This window comes from Meles meles, chromosome 2, assembly GCF_922984935.1.
Source record: "Meles meles chromosome 2, mMelMel3.1 paternal haplotype, whole genome shotgun sequence".
Classification (NCBI taxonomy): domain Eukaryota; kingdom Metazoa; phylum Chordata; class Mammalia; order Carnivora; family Mustelidae; genus Meles; species Meles meles.
Window position 1 is genome coordinate 135951762 of NC_060067.1, and position 17024 is coordinate 135968785.

The 17024-nt window shown below is 37.8% G+C and overlaps 1 non-coding gene across 1 annotated transcript; it reads left to right on the top strand.

Moving 5' to 3' along the window:
* The first annotated feature begins 513 nt into the window (after positions 1–513).
* LOC123937778 lies at positions 514–620 on the top strand. The gene has a single exon (XR_006817573.1). It is a non-coding gene; the product is annotated as a U6 spliceosomal RNA (small nuclear RNA).
* The last annotated feature ends 16404 nt before the right edge of the window (positions 621–17024 follow it).

Consider the following 17024-nt stretch of genomic DNA (forward strand, 5'->3'; position numbering starts at 1 on the left):
AATCTGCTTGTGGAACTATTCTTATACCACGGAGGTTACTCTAAAAGAAGCACTACACTGAATGATGCTTAAAGCTCTATGATTTAACCTGATGCACCCACCAGGAATGACTTCAGAACATATATCCGACTTTTTTCTTATTTTTTTAATGACTAAAGCAAAAACATCTGAGGAAATTCATGGCCCTCCACATTATCTTGCCTTCAGATAAATTAGAGAGGATACAGTTTTATTTGCTAGTTCCTTTGCTAGGTATTACTTGAGAAACTTCAGCTCATGTGAACAATTAGGGGTAAATCTATTAGCCTTCTTGATCAGGGAAAACAAACAGATGTTTCTGGAGTCAATAAACCAAGTCCCAGTCTTGATAGAGAGAGGAGAGGAGGACAAACTAATACTTGAAAAAAAAGACCCATAGTAAAACAATAAACAAAGAAAACTTGGTATTGAAATGAGACAGTAAAAGGAGGACATGAGAGGAGGGATATCACGGTTTCAAAGATGCTAAGGTGGGTGCTTGCTTCGGCAGCACATATACTAAAATCGGAACGATACAGAGTAGATTAGCATGGCCCCTGAACAAGGATGATAAAGATGCTAAGGCGGAGGCATCTGTGTGCATCAGGCAAAGCTGAGGTAGGAAGGGAGGTGGTGGAGAACTAACTTTGTGCTTATAAAGAACAGTGTCCCATTAAAAAAAAAACTCTCACTAAATGGAAACTATCACTAATTGTAGTGCTCTGTACTAGTTTTTTTCAATCTCCAAAAATTCTTTGATACTTCTCCCTTCAAAAGGTAGAGCCTGCAAAATAACCTTCCTCACCCACACTGAGAATTTATAACCACTCTCCCAATTTTTCCTTCTGTCAGTGTTTCTGTGAATTTGTGTTTGTCCTGATAACATATAAATCTTATACTTGGGGTTCTTTCTGATGAGGTTCTTCCCTTTTTTTTTTGCTTATATATGTATTTTTTTCTCTTGTCATATACTTTTATCAGTCTTTTTGCTTGTCTGTTTTTGTTTGTATACTTCACAAATCTTACCTTGTGGCCCATTTGGGCTGAGCCTTCTCTTTTATCTTCCCTTTTATTCCTATTTCTCTCTCTCTTTTTTTTTCCTTTTTTCTTTCCTTTTTTTTTCTTTCTTCTTCTCTATTTCTTTTTCTTTTCTTTTTTCTCTCATTTGGGTGGGGAACCCTGATTGCACAGAAGTGTTCCAGGGTGTACCTTGACTGCACCACAATCGATGAATCCAGCTGCATCTGTTCAGTCATCTCGTACCAAAATGACTAGGAGGAGGAATACCCAACAGAAGAAAAATACAGAGGATGGACCTTCTGCAACAGAGCTAATGGCTATCGACATAGACAATATGTCAGAAAAGGAATTCAGACTAACAATTATCCAGGCAATAGCTAGGTTGGAGAAAGCCATGGATGACCAAACAGAATTGATTAGGGCAGAATTGAAAGCCACCAGGGATGATGTTCACAATGTTAGGGCAGAACTGAAAGCCACAGGGATGATGTTCAAAATGTTCTCAATGAGTTCCAATCTAATCTAAATTCTCTAAAAGCTAGGGTAACTGAGACAGAAGATAGAATTAGTGATCTGGAGGACAAACAGATAGAGAGAAAGGATCAGGAGGAAGCCTGGAACAAACAGCGCAGAAGCCACGAAAACAGAATCAGGGAAATAAATGATGCCATGAAACGTTCCAATGTCAGAATTATTGGAATCCCTGAAGGGGAGGAAAAAGAAAGAAGTCTAGAAGATATAGTGGAAGAAGTTGTCTATGAAAATTTTCCCAATCTCACAAATTGAAACAACGTTCATGTACTAGAGGCAGAGAGATTTCCTCCCAAGATTTTAGATTCTCGAAAGTCCTCACGACACCTTATAGTTAAAATGAGGAATTATGTTTCACAACAGACCCTCTTAAAAGCAGCTAGGACAAAGAAGCTCCTTACATACAGAGGAAAGCCCATTAGAATAACGTCAGACCTTTCCACAGAGACCTAGCAAGCCAGGAAGGGCTGGCAAAATATATTCAGAGTACTAAATGAGAAGAACATGCAACCAAGAATACTCTATCCAGCAAGACTGACATTTAAAAGGGATGGAGAGGGACACCTGGGTGGCTCAGTTGGTTAAGCAGCTGCCTTCGGCTCGGGTCATGGTCCCAGCGTCCTGGGATCGAGTCCCACATGGGGCTCCTTGCTTGGCAGAGAGCCTGCTTCTCCCTCTGCCTCTGCCTGCCAGTGCTCACTCTCCCTCTCTCTCTCTCTCTCTCTCTCTCTCTCTGACAAATAAATAAAATCTTTAAAAAAAATTTATAAAAAAGGGATGGAGAGATAAAGAGTTTCCAAGACCGGCAAGGCTTAAAAGACTATGCAACCACCAAGCCGACACTGCAGGAAATATTAAGGCGGGTCCTATAAAAGAGAAAAAATCCTAAGAATATCATTGAACAGAAATACAGAAACAATCTACAGACAGAAAGACTTCAAAGGCAACACGATGTCAATAAAAACCTATCTCTCAATAATCACTCTCAATGTGAATGGCCTAAATGCGCCCATAAAATGACACAGGGTTGCAGACTGGATAAAACGACAGGACCCACCCATATGTTGTCTACAAGAGACCCATTTTGAACCTAAGGATACACCCAGACTGAAAGTGAAGGGAGGGAGAAGCATCTTTCATGCCAATGGGCCTCAAAAGAAGGCCGGGGTAGCGATTCTCATATCAGATAAATTAGACTTTAAACTAAAGACCGTAGTCAGAGATACAGAAGGACACTACATAATTCTTAAAGGGACTATCCGCCAAGATGATCTAACAATTGTGAATATCTATGCCCCCAATATGGGAGCACCCAATTACATAAGAAAACTATTAATCAAGATAAAGAGTCATATTGATATGAATACAATAATAGTAGGAGTTCTTAATACGCCTCTCTCAGAAATAGACAGATCATCGAAGCAGAAAGTTAATAAGGAAATAAGAGCATTGAATGAAACATTGGACCAGATGGACCTCATAGACATATACAGAACATTCCACCCTAAAACAACAGAATACTCATTCTTCTCAAGTGCACATGGAACCTTCTCCAGAATAGACCACATACTGGGTCACAAAGCAGGACTCAACCGATACCAAAAGACTGACATTATTCCCTGCATATTCTCAGATCACAATGCTTTGAAACTGGAACTCAATCACAAGGAAAAGTCAAACACCTGGAAGCTAAAGACCACCTTGCTTAAGAATGCTTGGATCAACCAGGAGATCAAACATGAACTTAAACAATTCATGGAAACCAATGAGAATGAAGACACTTTGGTCCAAAACCTATGGGATACAGCAAAGGAGGTTCTAGGGGGGAAATACATAGCCATCCAAGCCTCCCTCAAAAAAATTGAAAAATCCAGAATACACCAGCTGTCTCTACACCTTAAAGAACTGGAGAATCAACAACAAATCAAACCAACTCCACACACAAAAAGGGAAATAATCAAGATTAGAGCGTAGATCAATGAGGTAGAAACCAGAGATACAGTAGAACGTATCAATGAAACTAGAAGATGGTTTTTTGAAAGAATCAATAAGATCGATAAACCATTGGCCACACTAATCCCAAAGAAAAGAGAGAAAGCCCAAATTAATAAAATTATGAATGAAAAGGGAGAGATCACAACTAACACCAAGGAAATAGAAACAATCATCAGAAATTATTACCAACAGTTATATGCCCATAAGCTAAGCAACCTAGAAGAAATGGATGCATTCCTGGAAAACTACAAACTCCCAAAATTGAACCAGGAAGAAATTGACAACCTGAATAGACTGATATCTAGTAACGAGATTGAAGCAGTGATCAAAAACCTCCCAAAAAACAAGAACCCAGGACCTGACGGATTCCCTGGGGAATTCTACCAAACTTTCAAAGAAGAAATAACACCAATTCTCCTGAAGCTGTTCCAAAAAATTGAAGCAGAAAGAAAACTTCCAGACTCTTTTTATGAAGCCAGCATTACCCTGACCCCCAAACCAGGCAAAGACCCTACCAAAAAGGAGAATTTCAGACCAATATCACTGATGAATATGGATGCAAAGATTCTCAACAAGATCCTAGCAAACAGGATCCAGCAGCACATTCAAAAGATTATCCACCATGACCAGGTGGGATTCATCCCTGGGTTACAAGGTTGGTTCAACATTCGCAAATCAATCAATGTGATAGAACAAATCAATAAGAGAAGAGAGAAGAACCACATGGTCCTCTCAATTGATGCAGAAAAAGCATTTGACAAAATCCAGCATCCATTCCTGATGGAAACGCCTCAAAGTATAGAGATGGAGGGAACATTCCTGAACTTCATAAAATCTATCCATGAAAGACCCACAGCAAATATCATCCTCAATGGGAAAAAGCTTGCAGCCTTTCCGTTGAGATCAGGAACACGACAAGGATGCCCACTCTCACCACTCTTGTTCAACATAGTATTAAAAGTTCTAGCAACAGCAATCAGACAACAAAGAGAAATAAAAGGTATCCAAATTGGCAAGGAAGAAGTCAAACTCTCTCTTTTCACAGATGACATGATTCTTTATATGGAAAGCCCCAAAGACTCCACCCCCAAACTACTAGAACTCACACAGCAATTCAGTAACGTGGCAGGATACAAAGTCAATGTACAGAAATCAGTGGCTTTCTTATACACTAACAGTGAAAATACAGAAAGGGAAATTAGAGAATCGATTCCATTTACTATAGCACCAAGAACCATAAGATACCTGGGAATAAACCTAACCAAAGAAGTAAAGGACCTGTACTCAAGGAACTACAGAACACTGATGAAAAGAAATTGAAGAAGACACAAAAAGATGGAAGACCGTTCCATGCTCTTGGATTGGAAGAATAAACATTGTTAAAATATCTATACTGCCTAGAGCAATCTATACTTTTAATGCCATTCCGATTCAAAATTCCACCGGTATTTTTCAAAGAGCTGGAGCAAATAATCCTAAAATTTGTATGGAGCCAGAAGAGACCCCGAATTGCTAAGGAAATGTTGAAAAACAAAAACAAAACTGACGGCATCACGTTACCCGATTTCAAGCTTTACTACAAAGCTGTGATCACCAAGACAGCGTGGTACTTGTATAAAAACAGACACATAGACCAGTGGAACAGAGTGGAGAGCCCAGATATGGACCCTCAACTCTATGGTCAAATAATCTTCAACAAAACAGGAAAAAATATACAATGGAAAAAAGACAGTCTCTTCAATAAATGGTGCTGGGAAAACTGGACAGCAATATGTAGAAGAATGAAACTCGACCATTCTCTTACACCGTACACAAAGATAAACTCAAAATGGATAAAAGACCTCAATGTGAGACAGTAATCCATCAGAATCTTAGAGGAGAACATAGGCAGTAACCTCTTCGATATCAGCCACAGCAACTTCTTTCAAGATATGTCTCCAAAGGCAAAGGTAACAAAAGCGAAAATGAACTTTTGGGACTTCATCAAGATCAAAAGTTTCTGCACAGCAAAGGAAACAGTCAACAAAACAAAAAGGCAACCCATGGAATGGGAGAAGATATTTGCAAATGACAGTACGGACAAAAGGTTGATATCCAGGATCTATAAAGAACTTCTCAAACTCAACACACACAAAACAGATAATCATATCAAAAAATGGGCAGAAGATATGAACAGACACTTCTCCAATGAAGACATACAAATGGCTATCAGACACATGAAAAAATGTTCATCATCACTAGCCATCAGGGAGATTCAAATTAAAACAACATTGAGATACCACCTGACACCAGTTAGAATGGCCAAAATTAGCAAGACAGGAAACAAAGTGTGTTGGAGAGGATGTGGAGAAAGGGGAACCCTCTTACACTGTTGGTGGGAATGCAAGTTAGTGCAGCCACTTTGGAGAACAGTGTGGAGATTCCTGAAGAAATTAAGAATAGAGCTTTTCTATGACCCTGCAATTGCACTGCTGGGTATTTACCCCAAAGGTACAGATGTAGTGAAAAGAAGGGCCATCTGTACCCCAATGTTTATTGCAGCAATGGCTACGGTCGCCAAACTGTGAAAGAACCAAGATGCCCTTCAACGGATGAATGGATAAGGAAGATGTGGTCCATATACACAATGGAGTATTATGCCTCCCTCAGAAAGGATGAATACCCAACTTTTGTAGCAACATGGGCGGGACTGGAAGAGATTATGCTGAGCGAAATAAGTCAAGCAGAGAGAGTCAAGTATCATATGGTCTCACTTATTTGTGGAGCATAACAAATAACATGGAGGACATGGGGAGATGGAGAGGAGAGGGAGTTGAGGGAAACTGGAAGGGGAGATGAACCATGAGAGACTATGGACTCTGAAAAACAACCAGAGGGTTTTGAAGGGGCGGGGGGGGGGGGGTGGGAGGTTGAGGAACCAGGTGGTGGGTAATAGGGAGGGCACATACTGCATGGAGCACTGGGTGTGATGCCAAAACAATGAACACTGTTATGCTGTAAATAAACAAATAAAAAAAAAATTAAATTAAAAAAAAAAAAAAAGGTAGAGCCTGCTTACCCACCCCTCAAGTGTGGGTTAGACATAGTCCATTTCTCCTAATGATAAATGGGATAAGCTGGATGTGTGCAACTGCTCAGACTAGGTCATGACAGCCATCTTTATGACTCTGTGGCTTCCTTGGGGCTTTCTTTGGAACACTCACTCTGGGCAAAGTAAACTACCATGTTTTGAGTAGCACTGTAGAATGGCTCATATAACCAGGAAGTGAGGCCATCTGCCAATAGCCAATGAGAAATTGAGCTTTAGCTCAACAGTCAGGTGAGTGGTTCTTCTTGAAAGTGAAACTACAATGAAGTATTAATTCAAACAAACATAGTACTGAAATTTTAGAATCCCTGGAATATCAGAATAACCTTATGCCTGAAAGCACTGCTGCCTAGAAATCTGAGAACAATACACATATAAAAATAGAACATAAATGCTTAAGGAACACTACTTTTTCCTTACAAGTAGAATCTCAGCTTGGTGAACAAGATGTGGACAGATAGAAGGGTCTGGGACTTAAGGTGAGGAGCAAAAAGAAATGATGTATTTTTCTTCACTTTTTCCAAATTCTCGCTCTACATTGCTTGATAAAGAAAATCTACATTGCTTTGATAAAGAAAGAAAAAGCATACGAGATTTTTAAAAAATAATAATAATACTGAAATTTTGAGGTAAGATAAAAGTACAGGCCAATCCAATCCCATCTTTGCAGAAATTTTCTTCTATAGTATTCCTGACATATTATGACTATTTATTCCATAATTCACTGATGGAGAATTCGTTGACTTATTTTTTTAAAGCCTACTAAAATTTAGAAACTCCAATTACTAGATTCTTGGTAGTTTAGAATCTCCTTTTCCCCTTGAACACATTCCTGCAATATGGTTCAAAATAGAACAAATCTAGCATGTAAATCCTTCAAATTTTGAATAGTTAATATGTCATCTTTAAATTCTAGCAGAGACATGTGAACAGGAAACCCTAAAATGCTTGACACACACAATCCTAAGTGGGAGAACAGAATGAAAGAGTTATAAACGTGTAGGCATTCTGATGTGCGGTGGAGGACTAAATGCTAAGGATAAAAATTCATGACATTAGACCAAATTTCCTATCTTTTGCTCCTAGCTCTCAGTCCAAATTATACATAAATATCCAACATTAAACTATTGAAGGAATGCATTCTCTTCTGTACTCTTTTCCCTGAACCTGTAATGATACAGGTCAAGACTTATAAAGATAAGTGAGAGTAATATATTTTGACAAGAGAATAAGTTCTTAACTCTATAACCAACTCTACTTTCAGGTTCTTATGACTGATTATGGACAGCCTTATATATGCTTTAATGTTATAATTATAATAAAAATGATTAAATGACCCCTGGTCATATCATCAGTAAGTGTCTTGAATTAACTCATAAAATGATATCCTAAAATGTATAATAGGATGACTGATCGGTGAGAAATTTTTGGAATTCAATCACCATATTATTTCATTTGCATAGATTCTGTTCTTTAAAAAAAAAAAAGGAGACAACAACTTACATGACAAGCTTGATTAGTTCACAAAGAACAAAGTCAGTACTAATTTTAGTAAAACCTAATTTTAATCAAGCCGTATCATTTTCATTCATCATCTTTTGGCTCTAATCACTGTCTTCACTTGACTGCTGAACAAAAATGACTGCTAGTTTTTGAAGGTTAATATATAGAGTTATTATACTACATTTATAACCTTTGCTGCAAAACACCACAAATTCCTCACAATGCTTAAATATTATTCCTGGAACTACAGGTGAATCCACCTGTGTCTTTTTATTTATAAAGATTTATCATACACACACACATGCACACACATTGATCAGGGAGTATATGAAGTCACAGGTGCATTTAATGCCTTATGATGACAGGGGATTATATGATGACAAGAGTTCAAGCACAGAAATATTCATGTCAGTGAATGACAAAGAATAATCAAAAAAATACAAATTCCTGTCTCTGATATCCTGAAGATTAGAAATACTATTCCTATACCACAAACTCACCCATGGCCTATATGCAGCTATCAGCTATTTTACAGATTCTTTGATAAAAATGTATTTAATATGTGGTTATTCCTTTCACCCACCACCAATATCTTAATATACTGAATAAAACAATCCAGACCTTGAATGATATCATAATAGAAATATTTTCTAATGTCTTAGATTCAATTGTGCTAATAAAATAATTTGTCCTTTGGGGGGACCTGGGTGGCTCAGTGGGTTAAAGTCTCTGCCTTCGGCTCGGGTCATGATCCCAGGATCCTGGGATCGAGACCCACATCGGGCTCTCTGCTCCGCAGGGAGCTGCTTCCTCCTCTCTCTCTGCCTGCCTCTCTGCCTAGTTGTGATTTCTCTCTGTCAAATAAATAAAATATTTAAAAAAAATAAATAAAATAAATAATTTGTCCTTTGCTTGGCTGATCAAGGAGTATTAAAGTTTGAAAACGCTTATATACATAGAACTCTAGCTGTATCTTTAATTTCAGTGCAAAATGCAATAGTTAATAAGCATACATGCTTCTTTGTTTTGTTGACTGTTTCCTTTGCTGTGCAAGTTGGTGCAGCCACTTTGGAGAACAGTGTGGAGATTCCTCAAGAAATTAAAAATAGAGCTTCCCTATGACCCTGCAATTGCACTACTGGGTATTTACCCCAAAGGTACAGATGTAGTGAAAAGAAGGGCCATCTGTACCCCAATGTTTATAGCAGCAATGGCCATGGTCACCAAACTGTGGAAAGAACAAAGATGCCCTTCAACAGATGAATGGATAAGGAAGATGTGGTCCATATACACGATGGAGTATTATGCCTCCATCAGAAAGGATAATACCCAGCTTTTGTATCAACATGGACAGGACTGGAAGATATTATGCTGAGTGAAATAAGTCAAGCAGAGAGAGTCAATTATTATATGGTTTCACTTATTTGTGGAGCATAACAAATAACACAGAGGACATGGGGAGATGGAGAGGAGAAGGGAGTTGAGGGAAATTGGAGGGGGGTGAAACATGAGAGACTATGGACTCTGGAAAACAACCTGAGGGTTCTGAAGGGGCGGGGGGGGTGGGAGGTTTGGGGATCCAGGTGGTGGGTATTAAGGAGGGTACGTACTGCATGGAGCACTGGGTGTGGTGCAAAAACAATGAATACTGCTATGCTGAAAAGAAATTAAAAAAATAAATAAATAAGCATACATGCTTATGCACAGAAACATATCCACTTATACTGCATTATGGCCCAGTTTATATAACATTTTGCATAGTTAACACGAGACTCAGCACTGTAACTACCTTTGTCATGTCCTTCTCATCTCCTACCTCTGCAAAAATATTCATAGGTTCAGCTCTGCTTGAGAAATAATGCTGGCATTATACAGGGAGTTTTTAAACACCTATAACACAGCATTCTTGGGATTCAGAATCATTACTGGACTCAGAATCATTAACATAGTATTTGGTACTTAATAGCATCCTTGTGATTGTCAAATACATGAACAGAGGATATCAGCAAGTCTCCTCTCTAGCTCTTAGTTCAGGATATAGCTGTCACAACTGCTCATTTCTGCTTACTTCTAAAGCAACATACCTACTGTACAGAGGTTATTGATAACCAGATCCCAGTCTTGCTCATTTATTCCTGAATTGCTGTCTTATTAATGTGCCCAAAGACCTAATATCTCAGGGTCTGAGATTTTCTCAATATCCCACACAAATCCCCAGATATTTCCTTAGTTACAACTTAGGCTCTAGGATCTTGTCACACACCAAAATCTGTGTGCATGGCTGCCTGCCTGATTCTTCTATTCATACCCCTCTTTCATTCAGCAGGGCCTGGCTCTGTTTATGTCTGATAACACACCATTATCCTGGACTGAACTATTCAGGGCCAAAAATGGGACAGGACAAATATCTATGGATGATGTCCATGCCTTTAAAAACCAAGCCTTCATCAGGGAAACTCAAATCAAAACCACACTGACATACCACCTTATACCAGTTAGAATGGCAAAGATTAACAAGACAGGAAACAACAAATGTTGGAGTGGATGTGGAGAAAGGGGAACACTCTTACACTGTTGGTGGAAATGCAAGTTGGTGCATTCCCTTTGGAATGCATTCCACTTTGGAAAATAGTGTGAAGATCCCTCAAAAAATTAAAAATAGAACTGCTCTATGACCCTGCAATTGCACTACTGGGTATTTACCCCAAAGATACAGATGTAGTGAAAAGAAGGGCCATATGCACCCCGATGTTCATAGCAGCAATGTCCACAGCCATCCTGTGGAAAGAGCCAAGATGCCCTTCAATAGATGAATGGATAAAGAGGATATGGTCCATATATACAATGTTATATTACTCAGCCATCAGAAAGGATGAATATCCAACTTTTGCATCAACATAGATGGGACTGGAGGAGATTATACTGAGTAAATAAGTAAAGCAGAGAAAGTCCACTATCATATGGTTTCACTTACTTTTGGAGCATAAAGAATAACATGGAGGACATTAGGAGAAGAAAAGGAAATGTGAGCTGGGGGAAATTGGAGGGGGAGACAAACCATGAGAGACTGTGGACTCTGAGAAACAAACTGAGGATTTTGAAGGAGGTGGGGTAGGAGGTTAGGTGAGCCTTGTGGTGGGTATTAAGTAGGGCACATATTTCATGGAGCATGGGGTGTGGTGCATAAACAATGAATCTTGGAACACTGCAAATAATAATAATAATAATAATGGTAATAATTTAAAAATAAAATAATAATAATAAAAACCAGGCCTTGAGCAGACTATCTCCATACTAGGCTTAAAACTTTACATCCTATCACTCCTAGCTGTCCCTTTTTCTCTACAACTCCATCAGCCAAGTAGAGTAGATCCTGAGATACTACTGTTCTGATCAATTCAATCTGTAGAAAAATGTCTCCTTTATTTTATGTATTTGGAAATTGAATCAAGTAATTAATTTGTTGAAACCTAAGGAAGGATTTACCGATACTACCATCACCACCAAAAAAAAAGAAAACAGAATCATAAAATGTAGATATTATCTCTATAAAGTCATATTATAAATATCTTACAAGAAAGCCATGTTTTTCTTATAACTTAGTTACCACATAGATACTATGAACTGAAATTCAAATCAGATGGCAAATTATTTCTGAAATATTTTTTAAATGAGAATTTATGCTTTACCCACCTTAAATGTTTGCTTCTGGAATGTCTCTATCAACTGAGTTCTATTAAGATGAAGCAGAGCACCTCGAGAAACTCACACTGGAGTTGTCTCCTAACTAAAATTAGCATAAAAGACAAAAATTAACTTCTAGGTGCTACCGAAGGGATTGAAAACCTAGAGTTATTACTATCTGACAGAAAACATTTAATCTGATATGCTTCTAACACCTTTTCTAAAATCTTATAATGTATGCACAAGCTGAATAAACTATACAAGAACTATTTATGGCACATGCCTACAAAAACATAATACAATTCACGTGTATCTTTTCTATAATTAATTTTGCCAGAAATTTTAACTGAAATGAACAAGAGTTGACCATAAAAACAATGAAAATCTTTAATCCATTACCTTGCTTTAGTCAGTAAAATTAATTTATTGACACATTGTGATAGTCATAATAAATGACCAATACAGGGTTTCAGCCTACTTTTTTTTCCTTTTTCCCTTGACAAAATGTATTACTTTAATACACTTCAAAGGGGAACAGTCACAGATAAAGATTATGAAATTTTACAATGGATTTATTTGGAATAAGCTTTTTCAAGATATGCCCTCGTATTAGACTAATTCTCCTTAATCTCTTAAATCCACAGAAATATACAATGAAAATGATGTGATTTTTAGGCCCCATAAGATGTTAAATCAAAGAAAAACACAGAATTTTTTAAAAGATTTTTAACATTGAATAAAATGGGAAAGGTTTCCACTTAAACTACCCTTACCAGAATCCTTCTTTACTCCAGCAACCAGATTTCAGCTCAGCAGTGTTTCTGAGTTACACAGAGTCTAACAGTCTTTGCTGGGACCTAATCAAGAGTAAAAATGTGGTTTTATACCAACATAAGTTTTAATACAGCTTAAATAAAGTTGAGGTTTCCATGTCTTTACAGCACCCTATTCTGAGTTTCCTGCTGCAATTTCCTCTAATTTCCCTTCCTTCACACTGCTTTCTCCTCAGATGCCTTCAATAAGACTTTCATTAAAACTCCTCTTATATACCTCTTTCTTTCTCACAGTTCACTCTCTCCTCATGTGTCTAATTTCCAAGAATGTGTTCTTGGTTATATCCAATTTAGTTCCTGCCTTCTTCACATATGAAGACTGTGGAAAGAATCCCTATTTCCCCATATCTCAAATTCCAAACCTTAGATGGTGTTACAGAACAAAAATATACAAGACCATCAACTCACTTTTCAGAACACTGCATTTTATTAGCTCATATTCACATTAGTTCATGCTAGTTCTAATGTATTAGGCACATAACAAGCACACCTATACTTCAGGAAAATTCTTGAATCCAACCCAAAACTTAGTCGTAGTATTTTTAGTCCTTCCATGATAAATGCTGAGATCTAGAACCTCCTGAGATAAAATTTAAGTTGTAGTTTCCTTCTCAAGTTCTACTTTAACATTTTTGCTGCTCTGTTTTATCCACCAAAGCTAAGGAAATTCAGAAAGAAACTACAAGAAACCCAATTACATGCAGTATCTAGTGTTAAAAAATGAATTCATTCCTGGAGCTCCTGGGTGGCTCAGTTGGTTCAGCATCTAACTCTCAATCTCAGCTCAGCTTTTGATCTCACGGTTGTGAGTTCAAGCCCTGTGTTGGGCTCCATGCCAGGTGTAGAGCCTACTTAAATACACACACACACACACACACACACACACACACACACACATATATATATTTTTTGCCTCCTTCTTCCACTTCTCACATCCTGTATTTTTACATTAAGGAAGCAGCATTGTTTACATTCTGTGTTCTGTGTCCTATTTTATGTATTTATGTATTTACACCTTTTACACATTTACAGAGAGGAAAGCAGCATTGCTTGTATTCTATCTTTTCTATGCTATTGTTGCATACTATTTTTTTGTGCCTTGATATGTAGAAAGTAATCTTCTTTAGGATTAGGATCTTCCTGATATTCTGAGAATTCTGGAATTTCGGTACAAAGCTTTTTTTTTTCAATTTTTTAAATTTACATTCTAGTTCATGAACATACAGTGCTATATTTGTTTGGAGTAGAATCCAGTGATTCATCACTTATATGCAACACCCAGTGCTCATCATAACAAGTGTCCTCCCATCAGCCATCTAGCCCATTCTCCAACCCATACAAAGCTACTTTCTTCATTTTTTAAAGACTTATTTGTTTTAGAGAGAGAAAGAGTAGGTGCACCTGCAGGAGGAGGAGCAGAGGCAGACGGAGAGGGAAACTTAAGGAGACTCCACACTGAGCATGGAACCCAATGCAGGGCTCAATCTCACAACCCTGAGATCACAACCTGAGGCAAAACCAAGAGTCAGACACTTAACTGACTGTGTCATCCAGGCACCCCCAAAGCTACTTTCAATTACTCCTTCTCACAAACCTCATTGAGCAATACAAGCAAAAATACATTTAAATTCCTGATCCAAAGTAATAATAAAAAATTTATCTGTTATATATGTTGCACACCAAATTACTCCCAATTTTGTTGGCTTCAAACAACATGCAATTATTATCTCACACACTTTCTGACTATCAGGAACCTGGAAACAGCTTAGTTGAGTAGTTCTGGCTCAGAGCCTCTCATAAGTTTGCAGTCTCCAACTGATTTTCTCCTTCTTTCTTCAACCATCTTTACCTTTTTATCACAGAAATATTTCATATAACCTTATGTGGTTTATTAAATGCTTATTAAACTGATGAATAACCTGTGCCTGTCAGTTAAATTCTCAGAAGGATGTATATTAAATTTTTAAAATGTTGTCATATGCTGAGTCCCATGACTCAAACAAGGATAACTCTCATTAATTCATTATGTGATCTCTCTTCAGAGGGCAGCAAAGGCATAAATATGAGAAGGTTGTTCTCCAAACAGTATCAAAATGTCTATAGTGCCCAAAGAAATGTACACATTTAATGCAATCCCTATCAAAATACTGCCAGCATTTTTCACAGAGCTACAACAAACAATCCTAAAATTTGTATGGAACCACAGAGGACCCTGAAGAGCCAAAGCAATCCTGAAAAAGAAAAACAAAGCTGGAGGCATCACAATTCTGGATTTCAAGCTATATTACAAAACTGTAGTAATCAAAACAGCATGGTACTGGCATAAAAACAGACACATAGGTCAATGAGACAGAATAAAGAACCCAGAATTGGACCCAAAACTATATGCTCAACTAATCTTCAACAAAGCAGAAAAGAACTTCCAATGGAAAAAAGACAGTCTCTTCAACAAATGGTGTTGGGAAAACTGGACAGCCACAGGCAGAGAATGAAACTCAATCACTTTCTTACACCATACACAAAAATAAATTCAAAGTGAATGAAAACCTAAATGTGAGACAGGAAACCATCAAAATCCTAGAGGAGAATACAGGCAGTAATTTCTTTGACCTTGGCCATTGCACCTTCTTTCTAGATATGTCTCTGAAGGCAAGGGAAACAAAAAGCAAAAATGAACTACTGGGACTTCATCAAGATAAAAAGCTTCTGCATAGGAAAGGGCACAATCAACAAAACTTTAAGGTAGCCTACAGAATGGAGAAAATATTTGCAAATGACATAGCTGATAAAGGTTTAGCAACCCAAATCTATAAAGAACTTATCAAACTCAACACCCCCCCCAAAAATAATAATAATCCAGTTTAAAAAAATGGGCAGAAAACATGAATAGACACTTTTCCAAAGACATCCAAATATATTACAGAGACATGAAAAGATGCTCCACATGACTCAGCATCAGGGAAATACAAATCAAAACCACAATGAGATACCACCTCTACCTTTCAGATGGCTAAAATTAACAATAAGAGAAACAACAGGTGTTGGCAAGAATGCAGAGAAAGAGGAACACTCTTGCACTGTTGGTGGGAATGCAAACTGGTGCAGCCACTCTGGAGAATAGTATGGAGGTTCATCAAAAAGTTAAATATAGAACTACCCTATGAACCATCAATTGTACTACTAGGTATTTACACAAAGGATACAAAAATACAGATTTGAAGGGGTATATGCACCCTGATGTTTATAGCAGCATTATCAACAATAACCAAACTATGGGAGAGAGACCAAATGTCCATCAACTAATGAATGGATAAAGAAGAGGTGGTATATAGCTACAGTGGAGTACTACTCAGCCATCAAAAAGAATGAAATCCTGCCATTTGCAAGACATGGATAGAGCTAGAGTGTATCATGCTAAGTGAAATAAGTTAGTCAAAGAAAAAAAAATACCGTATGATCTCACTCACATATAAAATTTAAGAAGGAAAATACATTTTTAAAAAAGGAAAACAGGGGCACCTGGGTGGCTCAGTGGGTTAAAGCCTCTGCCTTCGGCTCGGGTCATGATCTCAGGGTCCTGGGATCGAGCCCCACATCAGGCTCTCTGCTCCGCAGGGAGCCTGCTTCCTCCTCTCTCTCTGCCTGCCTCTCTGCCTAGTTGTGATTTCTCTCTGTCAAATAAATAAAATATTAAAAAAAAAAAAAAAAAAAAAAAAAAAAAGGAAAACAGATGAACATATGGGAAGGTAGAAGAGACAGAAACAAACCATGGGAGTCCCTTAATGATAAAGAACAAACTGAGGGCTAATGGAGGGGAGGAGGTGGGGAATGGTCCAGATTAATGGGTATTAAAGAGGGCACTTGTGATGAGCACTTGGTGTTGTATATAAGTGACAAATCACTGAATTTTTTTTTCAAGATTTATTTATTTGACATAGGGAGAGAGAGAGAGGGAATACAAGCAGAGGGAGTGAGAGAGGGAGAAGCAGGCTCCCGCTGAGCAGGAAGCCTGATGTGGGGCTTGAGCCCAGGACCCTGGGATCACGACCTGAGCCAAAGACAGATGCTTAAGGACTGAGCCACCCAGACACCCCAAATTACTGAATTCTACCCAAAAAACAATATTTCACTGTATGTTAACTAAACAAAATTAAAATATTTTTTAAAAAGGTTGTTCTCCAACATTTTTATTCCATGCTTCCTACAAAAAACATTTAAAGCTCATTGTCCTAAAATATTTTCATTTCTTTAGCAGGTTTTCTACCTGATAATATAAACAGAAACATTATTGTAAAAATGCTTACAGGAAAAATAGACAGCTGAACCAATAAAACAGAAGGCTTAGAAAGCAT